This window comes from Hyperolius riggenbachi, chromosome 2, assembly GCF_040937935.1.
Source record: "Hyperolius riggenbachi isolate aHypRig1 chromosome 2, aHypRig1.pri, whole genome shotgun sequence".
NCBI lineage: Eukaryota > Metazoa > Chordata > Amphibia > Anura > Hyperoliidae > Hyperolius > Hyperolius riggenbachi.
In genome coordinates, this window is record NC_090647.1 from 8,422,401 (window position 1) to 8,444,008 (window position 21,608).

Consider the following 21,608-nt stretch of genomic DNA (forward strand, 5'->3'; position numbering starts at 1 on the left):
CGCCCAACGCGTTTCGTACCTCCGTACTCATCAGGGGCTGGAGGCGTATGGGTAATCGGTGTTTTTATATCCACCATCCTGCTTTGTTGACCTACCGGCGTTATGCCCACCAACAAGATGGCCGCTTGAATGCTTCCGCCCTCAGCATTTCCCAGCAGACTCTCGCTGCTTCCTGTCCCTGCGTAATGTTACCCAATAGAGAATGTCTACGTCAGACCAGGCGTATCTCTAGTCCCATCACCTGCCTTCAGCAGCAGAGCTCCGGTCCGTCCCACCTCGGACGTCATGAGGTTCCGCCCCCGGCATCATTTCGTAAACATACTAAAAAGGATAAATACGGAATACAAATACGGAATCGGCTCATAGTTAAACAAAAAAGGAGCCGGTTCTAAAACTGCGTGACTTAGTTATTTTTCATGTGTCCACCAAAGCGAGGTGAAAAGGGGGGGGGGCAATGGTATAATTAATGTGTAAATATACAGACCCTCGCCTCAAACCCCGACGGACACACCCACTCCATGACAGGCTATACAGATCACATAGTAGCATAACTAATACATAGAACAACTACCTACATATTATCCAGACAACATTGATACATAACAACTCCTAATGGTACAATATATTCCTACTAAGTGTGCACAAGGTAGTCATACCGTACCCCGCAGGCATACACTGCATATACTGCGGGTGAGGGGTGAAGGGGGAGGAGGGGGAAGGGGGGGGGGAGGGGGAAGGGGAAGGAGGGGGGAAGGGATATGCAATGCACCTGCAGGAAACAGGGGGGAGTTGTACACCCCTACACCTTCCAGTTTAGTCATCTGATATAAAACAATTGAGATCAAACTCAATATTAATATTAATTGAATGAATGTGCTGGGCCTGGCAGTGGCACAGTAGGAATTAGCAAGGGGACAAGGGCCAGCTGCGACTGACTGATAGGGCTGTATATGCAACACAAGTGTCAGTGGGACACACACAAAAAAAATAGATCACACGAACAACATTAGCTCTCAAAAGAGCTGTTGAGGGGTCCTTTATAGCAATAAGTATCAGCAAGGAGCAACCTAACAAGCCTAACAAGAGCCTAACTAAGCTTTCCCTATGTCTCTGCAGCAACCTCTCCCTTCTCTAATTACTGCAGCCACACGAGTGAGGGAAATGGCCAACGCTGCCTGACTTTTATAAGGGGGGGGGGGACTCCAGGAGGAAGTGTAGCCTGATTGGTTACCCTGTGTCTGCTGACTGTGATGTAGAGGGTCAAAGTTGACCCTAATGATGTATTATAGGGGGCGGGTCGAACTCGCATATAGTTTGCGGTTCACCGCGAACGCGAACCAGCGATGTTCGTGTGAAGCGTTCGGGCCATCTCTAGTTACTATAGCAACACCCACAATATTCCCGGTATTGGGTGTGGCGCTTTTAGGTTTACTAGTGATGCTTCTACGATGGGGATGGTCATTAATGCATATGTCTGATTCCAGCAGAATTCCCCAATCCAATAAGTGTCTTTCCAATTTCCAACTGTCTGATGTCCCCGGGATGTTTTTATTAGTTTATATATATATATATATATATATATATATATATATATATATATATATATATATATGTACAGTATGTTGCAGAATCTGCTCTTTTATGCAGATGGACACTATTATGCATAATCCATATTTCCAATTGGCAACAACGGTACAATACGGCATTCTCTGATCGGCCTAATACTTGTGACTGGCCTAAAATGTTTACGGTATTCCGATTTCTGTTGTACAATAATAGTTCTCTGAGTGGCCTAATATTTCCAAGCCTTGTAATTGGCCTACATTTTCGGAGCCGCGGTAATGCAGACGTTTCCGGAATTCTGATTTATACCATGGAAAGCTGACTTACAATTGGAAACTCAGTAATTGGAACTCGGCAGAATTGGGAAGCTCCTCCCGATTCCTGGCATTAGCAGCGGTAACATCTCCATGAACTGCTTGCGCATGGCAACCTAACCGACGTTTAGAGCATCGGGGCCCTTATCTGTTTATCTCATGAATTCTTTCCCCTTATGTTTGAATCCCGCAGTGCTAGTAATATTGCCGTGCCCCGGCCGACGGAGTACCGTGCATTGCAAAATGACCCGCAGAAACCTACGTAACGCTAGCAGTGCCAAGCAGGGTTATGCGCATTACCGTAGCAAGACTTGCGTCACTCCTGCTAATTGCACAATGTGCGGTACTCTGCTGGAAGAAGCACGGGTAATATTACAGCATGCAGCAAATGTACCGGTTGTTCCTGCATCGAGCCTCTTGTAGTTGGGATATAAAACAAAAAAGCTGAGATAGTTCACAAAATAAGGTTTATGAACTAGCCCCCTGTTAAAGAAACTTGTGAATGAACTTTCACACTATCAAACCAAGTATTCTAAAATGTACAAATAATGTCTAAATAGCTGTGTAAACATTTTCCTACTTTTCATATTAAATATCAGAGGCAAAAGCTGTAATTTATTGTGAGTAGATTTTAGCTACGTTTGGAATGTTTCATTTGCGGAGGTGAATCTCTGCAGTCTGACATGCTAACAGTGTAATATTGAAGCTGAGTTATATGAAAAGCCTGTTAGGTATCAGGTTTCACACAAAAAAAAATTACAAATGTTTATGTTGCATATGAGATAAATTTCCTCTGCTCTCTTCAGAGAGCCCTGTCAGATTTGGGCAGAGCTTTCTCTCACACACACAAGGTTAACAGATGAAGTGTAGGGGAATCCCCCTGCCCTCATTGCTCACTCTGCCATCAGATTAGAGCAGACTTGTGCCAGTGTGTGAAAGGAATTAAATAACAGTAAACAAAGAGATAAGGTATCAAAAGTATACACCAGTACTTAGCACTTCCCAAAGAGTTCCTATCTCAAATGAAAAAAATATGGTTAATCAATAGTGCTCCTTTAATTATATTTTTTTCTCATTTATTGCAGATCCTGAGCTGAATATTCCAACTATAGCCACCACTACTACAACTACTACTACAACTCATTACACAGATACAACTCCTTCCCCAACTACAGAGACTAATGCTACTACAACTCATTACACGGATACAACTCCTTCCCCAACTACAGAGACTAATGCTACTACAACTCATTACACGGATACAACTCCTTCCCCAACTACAGAGACTAATGCTACTACAACTCATTACACGGATACAACTCCTTCCCCAACTACAGAGACTAATGCTACTACAACTCATTACACGGATACAACTCCTTCCCCAACTACAGAGACTAATGCTACTACAACTCATTACACAGAGACAACTCCTTCCCCAACTACAGAGACTAATGCTACTACAACTCATTACACGGATACAACTCCTTCCCCAACTACAGAGACTAATGCTACTACAACTCATTACACAGATACAACTCCTTCCCCAACTACAGAGACTAATGCTACTACAACTCATTACACGGATACAACTCCTTCCCCAACTACAGGGACTAATGCTACTACAACTCATTACACGGATACAACTCCTTCCCCAACTACAGAGACTAATGCTACTACAACTCATTACACAGATACAACTCCTTCCCCAACTACAGAGACTAATGCTACTACAACTTATTACACAGATACAACTCCTTCCCCAACTACAGAGACTAATGCTACTACAACTCATTACACAGATACAACTCCTTCCCTAACTACAGAGACTAATGCTACTACAACTCATTACACGGATACAACTCCTTCCCCAACTACAGAGACTAATGCTACTACAACTCATTACACGGATACAACTCCTTCCCCAACTACAGAGACTAATGCTACTACAACTCATTACACAGATACAACTCCTTCCCCAACTACAGAGACTAATGCTACTACAACTCATTACACAGATACAACTACTTCCCCAACTACAGAGACTAATGCTACTACAACTCATTACACAGATACAACTCCTTCCCCAACTACAGAGACTAATGCTACTACAACTCATTACACAGATACAACTCCTTCCCCAACTACAGAGACTAATGCTACTACAACTCATTACACAGATACAACTCCTTCCCCAACTACAGAGACTAATGCTACTACAACTCATTACACGGATACAACTCCTTCCCCAACTACAGAGACTAATGCTACTACAACTTATTACACGGATACAACTCCTTCCCCAACTACAGAGACTAATGCTACTACAACTCATTACACAGATACAACTACTAATCAAACCACAATAACTACACAACCAACCCCCACTCCAACCTCTTGTACAAAACCACCTCCAACCCCTTGTAGAAAACCACCTCCAACCCCATGTGTAAATGATCTCCAGGTACAGCAACTTATCTCAGCAATAATACAGCAACTTCTCTCACAAATACAATTACAGCTAAACTCACAAATGCAAATCCTTTCCCAAGAACAACAATTATTTCACATGCTACAAAACCAATTCAATTGTAACAAAGTGGTGCACCATGATGATAATAATGAATGCACACCTTCAACCCACCATAACCCACCAACCTGCTCTACAGCCACAACTACAACAACGACACCATCAGCTTCTACTCCATGAGCTTCAACAACAACTCTAATGGCTCGTACATAGGCCTCACTAAAGTCACAACCTCAGCCAATAATCAGTTGTATGTACAGCGGCCACAGACCCTCGACACCCAACCCGCATGTGATCCGTTTGGCGGATCAACTCCCCCCCAGTGGTGGCTGATCACATTGTTCACGCTGCTCCCCCTCTGCTGCGTGACATATCACACGTGTCATCATCACTCCGCCTCCCCCACAAAGCAACACAGCGTGTCATAAGCTACACAGCTGACACCATCCCCAACGGGCAACATCCATGAGGGTACGTTTCAAACAGGGGGGTTGCGATACCGTCGCAGAAATCGCATCAAGGAATCTGCATTCGGCCGCGTTTCCATGCGTTTTTTCACGCGATTTTGCTCGCGGTTTGCTGTATGCGATTTTAACCATGTCAATGCCGGTAAGCATTGACATGGGTTTTTAAGCGTCAACACACGCAAAAACGCATGGGAAACCGCAAGACAAAAACGCTTGCGGTTTTCCTATTACATTACATTAACGGCGATTCGTGTGCGGCATGTGAATTCTGACGGCTCTACTGTGCAGATTTTGCTCAGAATTCCTGACAAGTGGAAACGGCCCCATTCACTTGTATTGGTTATGCGAATCTGCATGCAGAAAACGCATGCAGATTCGCTCTAGTGGAAACGGGCCCTTACGGTGTGTACACACCTTAACAATAAACTTTAACATTAGAAACAATTCCAGTCACTACTACAACAACTCCATTGCCAACTTCTACTCCATAAACATCAACAACATCTCCAACAACAACTTAAAAAAAACCAACAATTTTAACCACAACTTTAAAGTCTCGTACTCACGTGCAACTTTTATGCACGACCAGCCCGATGGCATGACAGACCGCACGACCAAGCGATTGCACAACTTATATCTTTTGTGCACCAACCAACTGAAAGACCAACTCATTTGCATCCTGTGAACACATGAAAATTACAAACTGCATGATACGGCCACATTCAGAATAAGTGAAGTCCATAAAACAATTTGAACACAGGTGGCCAACTGCACGATATCAGCCCCACAGTCATGTGAGGTGATCCGCCTGTTGGATTGGACAAACCACCTGTTATCAGTCTATATTGGTAGGTGAACAGAGGCGCCAGAAGGATAAAAGTACATACATTTTTTAAAAAAATTGCTGGTAGGAAGTGGTGGACTCGCCTCCGTTAAAGCAGACACCAAGGACTGTAAATATATAGATATACACATTTATTGAAAATATCCCAAAAATGCAACGCGTTTCGCGGGCACGGCCCACTTCTTCAGGCAATAAGCAGGGGATAAACAACAGCAATTCAGTTATAGCAGGTAGAGCGCCTCTGTTTACAGTCCTTGGTGTCTGCTTTAACGGAGGCGAGTCCACCACTTCCTCCCAGCAATTTTTTACAAAATGTTATGTACTTTTATCCTTCTGGCGCCTCTGTTCACCTACCAATATAGTTGAGTCCACCCCAGGTGGAGGGGTGATCTACCCCCTTTCTTTCTGTCTACAGAGAGCGACTTCTTGATCCTGAGTGAGGACAGGTCTAATCTCCTCACCTGCCTAATGAGTGGTTACCTAGGTGGTAACCCGTGTTTGTGAGTATTACCATCTCACTGTTTCATTTATCCAATCAATGTTGACATACTACACCATATTGGGCTCTCGATTTCTCTTCAACTTTACCTGTTATCAGTCGCTCATCTAGTCATTTGTCACACGTTCACATTCCCAACTATCATCTAACAGACCAAGAGTAACAGCTCCAGAAGAAGGACATGAACCACCCAGCTGCTCCAATACCAAAGAGTTTGCCTAGACTGTATGTGAACTCAATCATATTGTGACAAAACAAAATATGGAGTCAATGATGGGAAGAGAAGTATCATGGGAAGGAGTGTTGATGGAGAAGGGAGAGGAGTCTTAAATACACATATACTAATGTAGTGTAATCTTGGATTTACTTTTATCCACCACAATAACACTGTGAGCGGGTGAAAAATGAGGCACACAGCAATCTCTGTGACGAGTCCGAATAGACAATAAAATGGATTGGGTGGAGCTTATCAGAGTATGCTGACCTATTGGGCGATGTGAGGAAGGCCAAAAACATTATCAAGGACAACACTCACCCTGGAAATGCCTTGTCTGAGCTCCTCCAATCAGGTAGATGTTTTAGATCAATCCGCACACACACAAACAGACTGGAAACCAGCTTTTTCCCATCCGCCATAAACTTGATGAACTCTGAATCCTCTCTGAAATAATTAACAATAATTAGCTCTGTGTACAAATTGTTTAAAGGATACCAGAAGCGAAACCCTTAAAATAAATGGGGGGAGCCGGCATGTATAGAGAGCCGTCCTGATGACCACTGCTCCACCCATTCTCCTGTGCCCCCTGCTTACATACCTAAAGCCCCTCTGGCAGTCTCTTCCAGCTCACCGGAGTCAGGCTTCACTGCGCAGGCACTAGCCTGGCTTGTGCGCAACCATGACCGGGAGTGCTCTGTGCAAGTGCATGACGTAACGATGATGATTACACTGAGGGACGTGCTAGCCCGACTCTGGTGACCCAGAAGAGACTGCCGGAGGAGCTTTAAAATCATGTTACACAATAACAATAAAGTACTTGAATGTGAGGGCCAGCTGACATGCTTAGAACACGGAGGTAAAGGTTTTTCATGCAAGCTAACAAATGTGCGATTAGTTTACGCAAATCTATTCTGATGGAGGCCTAGTTTCATGGCCATCTGGTTCCGTCATATTTTCCTATAGCTTTGCTGCTTGCTGTCTGCCCTTTTGTGTTGTGTAAACTTCAGTTAAGGTGCAATCTAAGTAACCAATGTCAAGTAATCCATGTTATTTAACTATTGTAAATTAGGCTTATTCCTCTGTATGCTCTTAGACTCTTAAAGAGAGTCTGAAGCTGGATTAAAAATGGCTTTTTAGCTTATATTCAGCAGGGTATATGTTTGCCCCTGCTAAAATGCTGCTATCCCACAGCAGATCAAGGGGTCTTCACCCCTAAATCCCCCCTGCTACCTCCGGGGAGCGCTTCCATGTGAGGCAGGGCTATGAGCTGCAGCCCTGCCTCACACGTGTCTGTCAGCGGCGGATCTCCACCTCTCCCCCGCCCCTCTCAGTCTTCCTTCGCTGAGAGGGGCGGGGGAGAGGTGGAGATCTGCCGCTGACAGACACGTGTGAGGCAGGGCTGCAGCTCATAGCCCTGCCTCACAGGGAAGCGCACAGGGGCAGCAAAATCCACGACTAAGAAAGTCGTGGATTTTGCACGGGGGATTTGGAGGTAAAGACCCCTCGTTATGCCGCAGGATAGCGGGGTTTTAGCAGGGGCAAACATGCCCTTGCTGAATATAAGCTAAAAAGCCATTTTTAATCTGGCTTCAGACTCTCTTTAAAGAGACTCTGTAACATGAAAACGATCCCCTGGGGGGTACTCACCTCGGGTGGGGAAGCCTCCGGATCCTAATGAGGCTTCCCACGCCGTCCTCTGTCCCACGGGGGTCTCGCTGTAGCCCTCCGAACAGCTGGCGACAGACCCGACTGTCAATTCAATATTTACCTTTGCAGGCTCCAGCGGGGGCGCTGTGGCTGTTTTCGGCTCCGAAGTAGACAGAAATACCCGATCTCAGTCGGGTCCGCTCTACTGCGCAGGTGCCGGAGACTTGCGTCTGCGCAGTAGAGCAGACCCGACGGCGATCGGGTATTTCCACCTACTTCGGAGCCGACAGCCGTCAGAGCGCCTGCGCAGGAGCCGGGAAGGTAAATATTGACGTCACCGCTGTACGGAGGGCTGCAGCGAGACCCCCGAGGGACGGAGGATGGCATGGGAAGCCTCATTAGGATCCTGAGGCTTCCCCCACCCGAGGTGAGTACCCCCCAGGGGACGTTTTGACGTTACAGTGTCTCTTTAACCAACCTATTATTTTACAACCTATTATTATTATTATTTATTGTATTTATAAAGCGCCAACATATTACGTAGCGCTGGACAATAAATAAATAACCTACCACCTAAATGAATTTTACCTCCTTTCTTGTCACTAATACAGCTTTCTTTTGGTGCTATTTGATTGCTGCTGCGATTTTCAGTTTTTATTATATTCATCAAAAAAAGACATGAATTTTGGCAAAAAAATGATTTTTTTAAATTTCTGTGATAAAATTTGTCAAATAAAGTAAAATTTCTGTATACATTTCTGTCCAAATTTATTGTGCTACACGTCTTTGATAAAAAAAAAATCCATTCAGTGTTTATTTATTGGATTGGGTAAAAGTTATAGCGTTTACAAACTATGGTGCAAAAAGTGAATTTTCCCATTTTGAAGCATCTCCGACTTTTCTGACCCCCTGTCATGTTTCATGAGGTGCTAAAATTCCAGGATAGTATAAATACCCCCCAAATGACCCCATTTTGGAAAGAAGACATCCCAAAATATTCACTGAGAGGAATGGTGAGTTCATAAAAGATTTTATTTTTTTGTCACAAGTTAGCGGAAAATGACACTTTGAGACAAAAAAAAAAAAGTTTCCATTTCTGCTAACTTGTGACAACAACAAAAAAAATTAAATCTGCCACGGACTCACCATGCCCCTCTCTGAATACCTTGAAGTGCCTACTTTCCAAAATGGGGTCATTTTTGGGGTGTGTTTACTGTCCTGGCATTTTAAGGGGTGCTAAATTGTAAGCACCCCTGTAAAGCCTAAAGGTGCTCATTGGACTTTGGGCCCCTTAGCGCAGCTAGGCTGCAAAAAAAGTGCCACACATGTGGTGTTGCCGTATTCAGGAGAAGTAGTATAATGTGTTTTGGGGTGTACTTTTACACATACCCATGCTGGGTGGGAGAAATATCTCTGTAAATGACAATGTTTTGATTTTTTTACACACAATTGTTCATTTACAGAGAGATTTCTCCCACCCAGCATGGGTATGTGTAAAAATACACCCCAAAACACATTATACTACTTCTCCTTAGTACAGCGATACCACATGTGTGGCACTTTTTTGCACCCTAACTGCGCTAAGGGGCCCAAAGTCCAATGAGTACCTTTAGGATTTCACAGGTCATTTTGAGACATATGGTTTCAAGACTATGCCTCATGCTTTAGGGCCCCTAAAATGCCAGGGCAGTTTAGGAACCCCACAAGTGACCCCATTTTAGAAAGAAGACACCCCAAGGTATTCTATTAGTAGTATGGTGAGTTCATAGAAGATTTTTTTTTGTCACAAGTTAGCGGAAATTGACACTTTGTGAAAAAAAAAAAAACAATAAAAATCAATTTCCGCTAACTTGTGACAAAAAATAAAATCTTCTATGAACTCACCATACTCCTAACGGAATACCTTGGGGTGTCTTATTTCTAAAATGGGGTCACTTGTGGGGTTCCTATACTGCCCTGGCATTTTAGGGGCCCTGGCATTTTAGGGGCCCTAAATCGTGAGGAGTAGTCTTAACCAAATTTCTCAAAATGACCTGTAAAATCCTAAAGGTACTCATTGGACTTTGGGCCCCTTAGCGCAGTTAGGGTGCAAAAAAGTTCCACACATGTGGTGCTGCCGTACTCAGGAGAAGTAGTATAATGTGTTTTGTGGTGTATTTTTACATATACCCATGCTGGGTGGGAGAAATATCTCTGTAAATGACTATTTTTTGATTTTTTTTACACACAATTGTCTATTTACAGAGATATCTCTCCCACCCAGCATTGGTATGTGTAAAAATACACCCCAAAACACATTATACTACATCTCCTGAGTATGGAGATACCACATGTGTGGCACTATTTTGCACCCTAACTGCGCTAAGGGGCCCTACATCCTATGAGTACCTTTAGGATTTCACAGGTCATTTTGAGGCATTTGGTTTCAAGACTACTCCTCATGGTTTAGGGCCCCTAAAATGCCAGGGCAGTATAGGAACCCCACAAGTGACCCCATTTTAGAAAGAAGACACCCCAAGGTATTCTATTAGTAGTATGGTGAGTTTATAGAAGATTTTATTTTTTGTCACAAGTTAGCAGAAATTGATTTTTTTTTCCCACAAAGTGTCATTTTCCACTAACTTGTGACAAAAAAAATTAAATCTTCTATGAACTCACCATAAGACTAACGGAATACCTTGGGGTGTCTTCTTTCTAAAATGGGGTCACTTGTGGGGTTCCTACACTGCCCTGGCATTGTAGGGGCCCTAAACGTGAGGAGTAGTCTGGAAAGAAAATGCCTCAAAATGACCTGTGAATAGGACGTTGGGCCGCTTAGCGCACCTAGGCTGCAAAAAAGTGTCACACATGTGGTATCGCCATACTCAGGAGAAGTAGAATAATGTGTTTTGGGGTGTATTTTTACACATACCCATGCTGGGTGGGAAAAGTATCTCTGTAAATGGACAATTGTGTGTAAAAAAAAAAACAAAAAATGTCATTTACAGAGATATTTATCCCACCCAGCATGGTTATATGTAAAAATACACCACAAAACACATTATACTACTTCTCCTGAGTATGGCAATACCACATGTGTGACATTTTTTTACAGCCTAGGTGCGCTAAGGGGCCCAACGTCCTATTCACGGGTCATTTTGAGGCATTTGATTTCTAGACTACTCACGGTTTAGGGTACCTAAAATTCCAGGGCAGTAAAGGAACCCAACAAGTGACCCCATTTTAGAAAGAAGACACCCCAAGGTATTCTGTTGGGTGTATGGTGAGTTCATAGAAGATTTTATTTTTGTCACAAGTTAGTGGAAAATGACACTTTGCGAAAAAAAAACAATAAAAATCAATTTCCGCTAACTTCTGACAAAAAATTCAATCTTCTATGAACTCGTTATACACCTAACAGAATACCTTGGGGTGTCTTTTTTTTCTAAAATGGGGTAACTTGTGGGGTTCCTATACTGCCCTGGTATTTTAGGGGCCCAAAACCATGAGGAGTAGTCTGGAAACCAAATGCCTCAAAATGACTGTTCAGGGGTATAAGCATCTGCAAATTTTGATGACAGGTGGTCTATGAGGGGGCGAATTTTGTGGAACCGGTCATAAGCAGGGTGGCCTTTTAGATGACAGGTTGTATTGGGCCTGATCTGATGGATAGGAGTGCTAGGGGGGGTGACAAGAGGTGATTGATGGGTGTCTCAGGGGGTGATTAGAGAGGAAAATAGATGCAATAAATGCACTGGGAGGGGGTCGGAAGGGGGTCTGAGGGGGATCTGAGGGTTTGGCCGAGTGATCATGAGCCCACACAGGGCAAATTAGGGCCTGATCTGATGATTAGGTGTGTTAGGGGGTGACAGGAAGTGACAGGAGGTGATTGATGGGTGTCTCAAGGTGTGATTAGAGGGGGGAATAGATGCAAGCAATGCACTGGCAAGGTGATCAGGGCTGGGGTCTGAGGGCGTTCTGAGGGTGTGGGCGGGTGATTGGGTGCCCTAGGGGCAGATAGGGGTCTGATCTGATGGGTAGCAGTGACAGGTGGTGACAGGGGGTGATTGATGGGTGATTGATGGGTAATTAGTGGGTGTTTAGAGGAGAGAACATATGTAAACAATGCACTTGGGAGGTGATCTGATGGCGAGTTTGCGGGCGATCTGATGGTGTGGGTAAGTGATCAGATTGCCCGCAAGGGGCAGGTTAGGGGCTGATTGATGGGTGGCAGTGACAGGAGGTGACAGGGGGTGATTGATGGGTGATTGACAGGTGATCAGTGGGTTATTACAGGGAAGAACAGATGTAAATAATGCACTGGCGAAATGATAAGGGGGGGTCTGAGGGCAATCTGAGCGTGTGGGCGGTTGATTGGGTGCCCGCAAGGGGCAGATTAGGGCCTAATCTGATGGGTAACAGTGACAGGTGGTGATAGAGGGTGATTGATGGGTAATTAGTGGGTGTTTAGAGGAGAGAACAGATGTAAACAATGCACTTGGGAGGTGATTTGACGGCGGGTTTGCGGGCGATCTGATGGTGTGGGTGGGGGATCAGATTGCCCGCAAGGGGCAGGTTGGGGGCTGATTGATGGGTGGCAGTGACAGGGGGTGACAGGGGGTGATTGATGGTTGATTGATAGGTGATCAGTGGGTTATTACAGGGAAGAACAGATGTAAATAATGCACTGGCGAATTGATAAGGGGGGATCTGAAGGCAATCTGAGCGTGTGGGCGGGTGATTGGGTGCCCGCAAGGGGCAGATCAGGGTCTAATCTGATGGGTAACAGTGACAGGTGGTGATAAGGGGGTTATTGATTGGTGATTGATGGGTAATTAGTGGGTGTTTAGAGGAGAGAACAGATGTAAACAATGCACTTGGGAGGTGATCTGACGGCGGGTTTGCGGGCGATCTGATGGTGTGGGTGGGTGATCAGATTGCCCGCAAGGGGAAGGTTAGGGGCTGATTAATGGGTGGCAGTGACAGGGGGTGATTGATGGGTGATTGACAGGTGATTGACAGGTGGTTGACAGGTGATCAGTGGGTAATTACAGGGGGGATAGACAGGCCCGGATTTACAGCTCAGGAGACTATAAGCACATAAGCTCTGGTGCCCTAAACTCCGCCCCTTAACACAGACCACACCCTCTAATGCCACGCACCTTTTTTTCTTATTTACTAAAACCACACAATGTGATGTAGATATCCAGATAGGTATGTGGGAGAGCCCTGCAGGTAGGTATAGAGGGCACAGAGAGAAGTCAGTGGGGATAGTTAGGTGCAGGAGCGTAACTAGAAATCACTGGGCCTCCCTGCAGAAATTTGGAAGGGCCCCCCCAATAGGTGCCAAATAATCATAATGAGGCAGCGTTTCACTATAAAATAATTGTAATGGGGCAGTGTTTCACCATAAAATAATCATAATGCCACAATGTTTCACCATAAAATAATCGTAATGTGTGCAGCATTTCAGCATAAAAGAATTATACAGTGGGCAACATTTCACCTGCAAAAAAAAAAATTACTTATCTGGCAGAAGTCTCCTTTCCTGGCCGACCTCTGGCGCGCAGCTCCCCTGACGATCCTCCTGCTCAAATCTCCCGTGCTGACAGGCAGAGCAGGGCTACAGGAAGATGGCGCCCGAAGCCCTGTACTGGAGACACAAATAGCCTCCAGTTCAGGGCTTCAGACGCCATCTTCCCGCGGCCCCGTTCTGCTTCCCGGAAGACTCCTGCAGGCTGAGGTGAGCTGCGGGTAGCTGGGAAAGAACTGGTGCGGCGTCTGTCAGACGCTGCGGCCAGGTCAATACTTTAGGGGTCCCACAAACGGGTGGCAGCGCTCCCCCCGCACATGACGCTTCTGCTGCTGGTAAAGAGATCACATGCAGAGAGCAGTGAGTGGAAGGGTTAAAGTAGACCTGAACATAGAACTTCTGCTCTGCTCTAAAAGATACACAACAGCATCAGGGCAGTGATGTTGGAGTCGGAGTCAAGGAGTCAAAACAAATTTTGGGTTCCCGGAGTCAGATTTGGAGTTGGAGGTTTCCTAAACTGAAGAGTTGGGAGTCAGAGTCGGAATATTTTTGTACTAAATCCACAGCCCTGAACAGCATAATAACCTTTAAAGATTTGTTACAGCTGATACAAATTCTGCAATAAATCTGCATTGTGTCTACTTCCTTCTTTCATGGAAGCAGACTTTGGCTTAACATCATGTGCTTTCAAATGAGCTTAAAGGAGTCATCAATCAGATAATGCTACCCCCAGTACTACTTACCCAGGGCTTCCTCCAGCCCCTCACAGCTGCTATGTCCCTTGCTGCAGCTCCGCGCTTCACCGCTGGCTCCCGGTCCCTGACGATGCCTCGCCAGCATCCTCTATTGCGCCACTGTCAATCACCTCAACATGGTCCGGTGCGTACTGCGCAGGCGCAAAACTACTTAGCCTGTGCGGTACACCCCGGGCCATGTGGAGGTGATTGACAGCGGCGCTTGGACAGATCAGGCATGCTCAGATGTACCAAAATTCAGTTCGGGTACATTCGAATTCGGGTCCGCATGACATTCGAATTCGAATTCGCCTTCGACCACGAAATTCGGTTCGAATTCATATTCGGTTCGGGGTTACGCCTCAAAATTCGGTAAAAATTCGTGTTCGCGAATTCGGGGGTTTTTTTTTGTGTGTTTTTTTAAAGGGACTTCACATTGAAATAGGTGTACTTAAAAAAACAAAACTAAAAACGTGACGTGTGGCACTGGCAGCAGGCAATGCATTGTGTGGACCCTGGCGGTGGGACCACTGACAGCAGGAGGATAAATACAGCAGCAGGAGGATAAATACAGCAGCAGCAGGAGGAGGAGTGACATGTGTCACTGGCAGCAGGCAATGTATTGTGTTGACCCTGGCGGTGGGACCACTAACAGCAGGAGTATAAATACAACAGCAACAGCAGGAGGAGGAGGAGTGACGTGTGTGTGGCACTGGCAGCAGGCAATGCATAGTGTGGACCCTGGCGGTGGGACCACTTACAGCAGCAGGATAAATACAACAGCAGCAGGAGGAGGAGGTGGAGTGACGTGTGGCACTGACAGCAGGCAATGCATAGTGTGGACCCTGGCGGTGGGACCACTGACAGCAGCAGGATAAATACAACAGCAGCAGTAGGAGGAGGAGGAGGAGTGACGTGTGTGTGGCACTGGCAGCAGGCAATGCATAGTGTGGACCCTGGCGGTGGGACCACTGACAGCAGCAGGATAAATACAACAGTAGCAGGAGGAGGAGGTGGAGTGACGTGTGGCACTGGCAGCAGGCAATGCATAGTGTGGACCCTGGCGGTGGGACCACACTGACAGCAGCATGATAAATGCAACAGGAGGAGGAGGTGGAGTGACGTGTGGCACTGACAGCAGGCAATGCATAGTGTGGACCCTGGCGGTGGGACCACTGACAGCAGGAGGATAAATACAACAGCAACAGGAGGAGGAGGAGGAGTGACGTGTAGCACTGGCAGCAGGCAATGCATAGTATAGCAAAGAAATGAACAGCGCTAATTAAAAACAGATGAGTGCTTATTTGCAAAAAAGTGCAAACCCCACTCATGGGATAAAATACACAATGAGCATACACATGACCTGTCTACCACTTGGAGGATGTTAGTTTCCACTAACAGCTTGCATGCAATTTGTTAGGTACTCGTCCCTCCCACTGTCGAAGAAGTCTTTCCTCCATGGGAGGGGACCTAACACTAACTAAATTCTACCTATGCATATGCATAGCCTGGGCGCGCTACCAGTAAAATTGAGAATTGCGCAAAAAAAGTGGGATCAGCGCATCACCAGGCCGCCTCTGAATGGCCTCAGCAATGCATAGTGTGGACCCTGGCGGGGGGACCACTGACAGCAGCGGGATAAATACAACAGCAGCAGTAGGAGGAGGAGTGACGTGTGGCACTGGCAGCAGGCAATGCATAGTGTGGACCCTGGCGTTGGGACCACTGACAGCAGCAGGATAAATACAACAGCAGCAGGAGGAGGAGGAAGAGGAGGATGAGGAGTGATGTGTGTGTGGCACTGACAGCAGGCAATGCATAGCGTGGACCCTGGCGGTGGGACCACTGACAGCAGCAGGATAAATACAACAGCAGCAGGAGGAGGAGTGACGTGTGGCACTGGCAGCAGGCAATGCATAGTGTGGACTCTGGCGGTGGGACCACTGACAGCAGTAGGATAGATACAACAGCAGCAGGAGGAGGAGGTGGAGTGACGTGTGGCACTGACAGCAGGCAATGCATAGTGTGGACCCTGGCGGTTGGACCACTGACAGCAGCAGGATAAATACAACAGCAGCAGGAGGAGGAGGAGTGACGTGTGGCACTGGCAGCAGGCAATGCATAGTGTGGACCCTGGCGGTGGGACCACTGACAGCAGCAGGATAAATACAACAGCAGCAGGAGGAGGAGGTGGAGTGACGTGTGAAACTGACAGCAGGCAATGCATAGTGTGGACCCTGGCGGTTGGACCACTGACAGCAGCAGGATAAATACAACAGCAGCAGGAGGAGGAGGAGTGACGTGTGGCACTGGCAGAAGGCAATGCATAGTGTGGACCCTGGCGGTGGGACCACTGACAGCAGCAGGATAAATACAACAGCAGCAGGAGGAGGAGGAGTGACGTGTGGCACTGGCAGAAGGCAATGCATAGTGTGGACCCTGGCGGTGGGACCACTGACAGCAGCAGGATAAATACAACAGCAGCAGGAGGAGGAGGAGTGACGTGTGGCACTGGCAGAAGGCAATGCATAGTGTGGACCCTGGCGGTGGGACCACTGACAGCAGCAGGATAAATACAACAGCAGCCGGAGGAGGAGGTGGAGTGACGTGTGGCACTGACAGCAGGCAATGCATAGTGTTGACCCTGGCGGTGGGACCACTGACAGCAGCAGGATAAATACAACAGCAGCAGGAGGAGGTGGAGTGATGTGTGGCACTGGCAGCAGGCAATGCATAGTGTGGACCCTGGCGTTGGGACCACTGACAGCAGCAGGATAAATACAACAGCAGCAGGAGGAGGAGGTGAAGTGACGTCTGGCACTGACAGCAGGCAATGCATAGTGTGGACCCTGGCGTTGGGACCACTGACAGCAGCAGGATAAATACAACAGTAGCAGGAAGAGGAGGTGGAGTGACGTGTGGCACTGACAGCAGGCAATGCATAGTGTGGACCCTGGCGGTGGGACCACTGACAGCAGCAGGATAAATACAACAGCAGCAGGAGGAGGAGGTGGAGTGACGTGTGGCACTGACAGCAGGCAATGCATAGTGTGGACCCTGGCGGTGGGACCACTGACAGCAGCAGGATAAATACAACAGCAGCAGGAGGAGGAGGTGGAGTGATGTGTGGCGCTGACAGCAGGCAATGCATAATGTGGACCCTGGCGGTGGGACCACTGACAGCAGCAGGATGAAAATGACCGCGGTGTAATATGTTGCCACTTTATAAATACAATAAATACATAAATAAATTCATAGGTAAATCAATGCAGCAGGCCAGCAGCAGCAGCAGGAGTCAGGTAGAAATACAATAAATACATAAATAAATTCATAGGTAAATCAATGCAGCAGGCCAGCAGCAGCAGCAGGAGTCAGGTAGAAATACAATAAATACATAAATAAATTCATAGGTAAATCAATGCAGCAGGCCAGCAGCAGCAGGGGGAGTCAGGTAGAAATACAATAAATACATAAATAAATTCATAGGTAAATCAATGCAGCAGGCCAGCAGCAGCAGCAGGAGTCAGGTAGAAATACAATAAAAACATAAACAAATGCATAGGTAAATCAATGCAGCAGGCCAGCAGCAGCAGGAGGAGTCAGGTAGAAATACAATAAATACATACATAAATTCATAGGTAAATCTATGCAGCAGGCCAGCAGGAGGAGGAGGAGTGATCACGTATGGCAGGCAGCAGGCAATGTATTGTAATTCCTAGGCAGGCACCTCATGTCCTCCTTTCGGCCGACAACAGGTGCCAGGAACGTGCCTTCTATCCGGGCCTGGTTAATCTTCAAAAACGTCCTCTGTGGACAGACGAGAGCGCTTCTTGGTGACCACGCCACCGGCCGCACTGAAGCACCTCTCAGACAGCACGCTGGAAGGGGGGCAAGACAATACCTCCAGGGCGTACTGCGCAAGCTCCCTCCAGATGTGCAAGCGCTCCACCCAGTACTCCATGGAGTCCACAGGCTCTTCGCTGCTGGTGTCAAGCCCACTGAAGGACCCCATGTAGTCGGCCACCATCCGGATCATGCGCTGGCTGTGACTCTCACCGAAGGTGGCTGCTGCCCTCACCTCCTCTCTCGGCTGCTGTATCTTCATGTAGAACGCCTGCGTCAATGACAGCAGGTCTCCTAGGCGCCTGATGCTGCTGCCGGCCGCATGCACCTGCTGCTGTGCTGCTGGCTGCTGGACAGGGACAGAGGGAGTGGAAGACGGGGGGAAGGCTTCTTCCAGTCGCCGAACAAGGATCTCCTGCAACTTGCTCGCTGCTTGCCCTTGCTCGCTGCTCACGGTCTCTGGCAGGCAGAAACTGATCCCACCTCCCCCTCAGCCGTGGGTCCAGGATCATGCTGATGCAGGCATCCTCCCTCGCTTGCATCCGCTTGACCCTGGGGTCTGTGCGCAGGCAGCGCAGCATGTGCGCTGCCATGGGGAACAGGGTGGACCGTCTAACAGAGACATCAGGGTCAGCGTCCTCCTCCTCCTCCTCTTGCCCTTGAGACTCTTCCTACTCTCTCCACCCTCACACCACTGCTGCTGCGCTCCGATGTTCCCCCCCAGCAGCAACGTCCAGCACCTCCAACTCCTCCTCCTCCTCCAGGGACTCAAATACCTGCGGAGCAGTGGACTGTGCAGGCGGCTGCTGTTCCAGCTGCTTCAGGGCCTCCTCTCCCAAATCCACCAAATCGCCAAGTGCCCTGTCCAGCAGACAAACAAAGGGCACCCACTGGCAGAGGAATGCCCGTTGTTCACTTACCAGGTTGGTTCCCTGCAGGAAGGGAGCCAATACCAAGCAGACCTGCTGCATCTGCCCCCATTGCGCGTTGGTGAGGAGCTGGAGTGTGGTGCTGCTTCTGCTGCCAGTGCCGGCGACAGTGGCATCATAGATGTACCGGTTGACAGCCCTCCTCTGCTCAACCAGCCGCTCCAACATCACCAGGGTGGAGTTCCAGCGAGTTGGCACATCTATGATGAGGCGGTGTCGTGGCAGGCCCTCCTGCTGCTGGATGTCTGCCAGTTTTGCTGCGGCAGCTGTTGAGCGGCGGAAAGTGTGCACAATTTTCCGCGCCGCTTCTAACAGCTCCTCCATCCCCAGGTAGGTGCGCATGAACTTTTGCACCACTAGGTTCAGGACGTGGGCCAAGCAAGGGACGTGGAGCAAGTCTCCACTGCTGATGGCAGACAGCAGGTTGGCGGCATTGTCGGACACCACCAATCCCACAGTGAGGCCTCTGGGGGTCAGCCACGTCCTCTCCTGCTCCCTGAGGTACCGAGCACATTGGATGCCGTCAAGGAGTTTTTCCCCAGGCTTTTCATCTCCAGCAGTGCTTGGCAGTGGCGGGCCTTCACGCTGCTGGAGAGACGGGATCGCTTGGTGGTGGGAGCTTCTGCTTCTCCCCTGACCCCGCGCGGTGGCACCACGTAGTGGGCGACTGGCGCTGCTGCGCCCGAGGATGGACCTGCTGCTTCCTCACTCGGGCTTTCCACCAGGTTGACCCAGTGGGCCGTAAAGGACAGATAGCGCTCTGTCCCAAACCGGCTGCTCCAGGAATCCATGGTTATGTGGATCTGCGCACTGACAGCGTGATCCAGCGCGCGGCCCACATTCTCCATGGCAGAGCGGTGCAGTGCTGGGATCGCCCTGCGGGAGAAATAGTGGCGGCTGGGGACTTGCCACTTCGGGATCCCAACCTGCAGCAGCACTCTGATGTCACTCCCCTCCTGCACAAAGGAATATGGCAGGAGCTGGGAGCACATGGCCTGGGCAAGGAACCCGTTCAGCAACCGGATGCGCCTGTGGGCGGGAGGCAGCACCTTGGTCACACTGGGGAATGCTTCGCTGAGCAGGGTCTGGCGGCGTTTGCCTGCACGGGAGGATGAGGAGGCCACTGTGGAGGGAGCTGATGAGGCCACTGAGGACTGGCTGCTCGGGGGGGGTGAGTTGCTGCTGTGCTCCTGCTGCTGCTGCTGGATGGGCAGGAGGGTCGGCTGTTGCTGCTGTTGCGGAAATCTGTGCAGTGGCTGCCTGGCTCTGAACACTGCCTGCACCACTTTGCATAAGCTTCTCCAACTCATTAAAGTCCTCAAAATGTCTGCTCTGTAAGTGGGTCTGCAGGCACGAGGTACTCAATTTATGGATATCGCGACCTCTGCTGAGACTGAGATTGCAACTGTTGCAAATTGCACGGGTCGGGTCCACTGGGCACTTGGTGAAGTACCGCCAGACTGGAGACTTCAACCTCCTCTTTGAGCTTGAGGGCTGGGGTTTTTGGGTGCCCTTGGAGAATTGTGCCTTTTTGGTTGCAGTTAGAGGTTTGCTGCGGGTGGCGGTAGCGACTGAAGCAGTAGGCTGTGGCTCCTGCCTTCCACGCCCTGTGCTGGCTGCCTTGCTGCTGCCGCGCCTCTGCACCAGAGAAGCCTCCTCCTCCGATGACGAGCTGCCTTCAACCAACTGTGCTGGTGGTACTGGTGGCACATAGGGAGGATCTATCAAGGCATCATCATCAACCCCAAACAAATCCTGTGAGCCCGACTCAACCAACTCCTCTACCCCAACATCCCCTGCATCACGCCCCTCCTCCTCAGTGCCAACAACAAACTTCTGCACCTCAAACTCCTTCTCCTCTTCCTTGGATGGCCCCATCATCTCCAACTCATACTTCTCCAAAACATCCCTGTACATGGTCACAGTCTTAGGGGAGAAGAGCGTGCTCATTGAGGGCAGGCTGGTTGATGGGGTCACCGTGACCATGGCCTCAAGCGCTGGTGGAGGCCTGCTGCGGACAGCAGTGCTGGTGGCACTAGTCTCGCTGCTGCTGGAGGCCTGGCTGGAAAAGGTGGCTTCCTGCCCCGCCATCATTTCCACCACAGCCTGCACCTGACTCTCCCCAATGGGCCGTGGGCGACGACCCGTCTCAAAGATGGGCGCAACACGCTGCTGTTGCGCCTCTGCTCCCTCCTCCCTGTGGTCAGTGGCTGGCGGCGGACCAGTCCCAGACCTGCTGCTGCTGGCAGTGGCTCCTGCAATGGCGCTTCCCCTGGTGGTGCCTCGCCCTCTACTCTACCTCTGCCAGTCATTGTGCACTATACAAATACAGTAAAAAAATAAGTAGAAGAGGGCGGGAAAGGGTGTAAACTTTAATAAAGTCTGTGTTGGTGGTGACTTGGTGGTGACTAGTAGTAGTAGTAGTAGGCAGTAGTAGTATGCACGCAGGTAACTAAGAAACACCTAGCGTACTACGCTACAAGTAAGTCGTGCGGCAGACAGTCGGTGACAA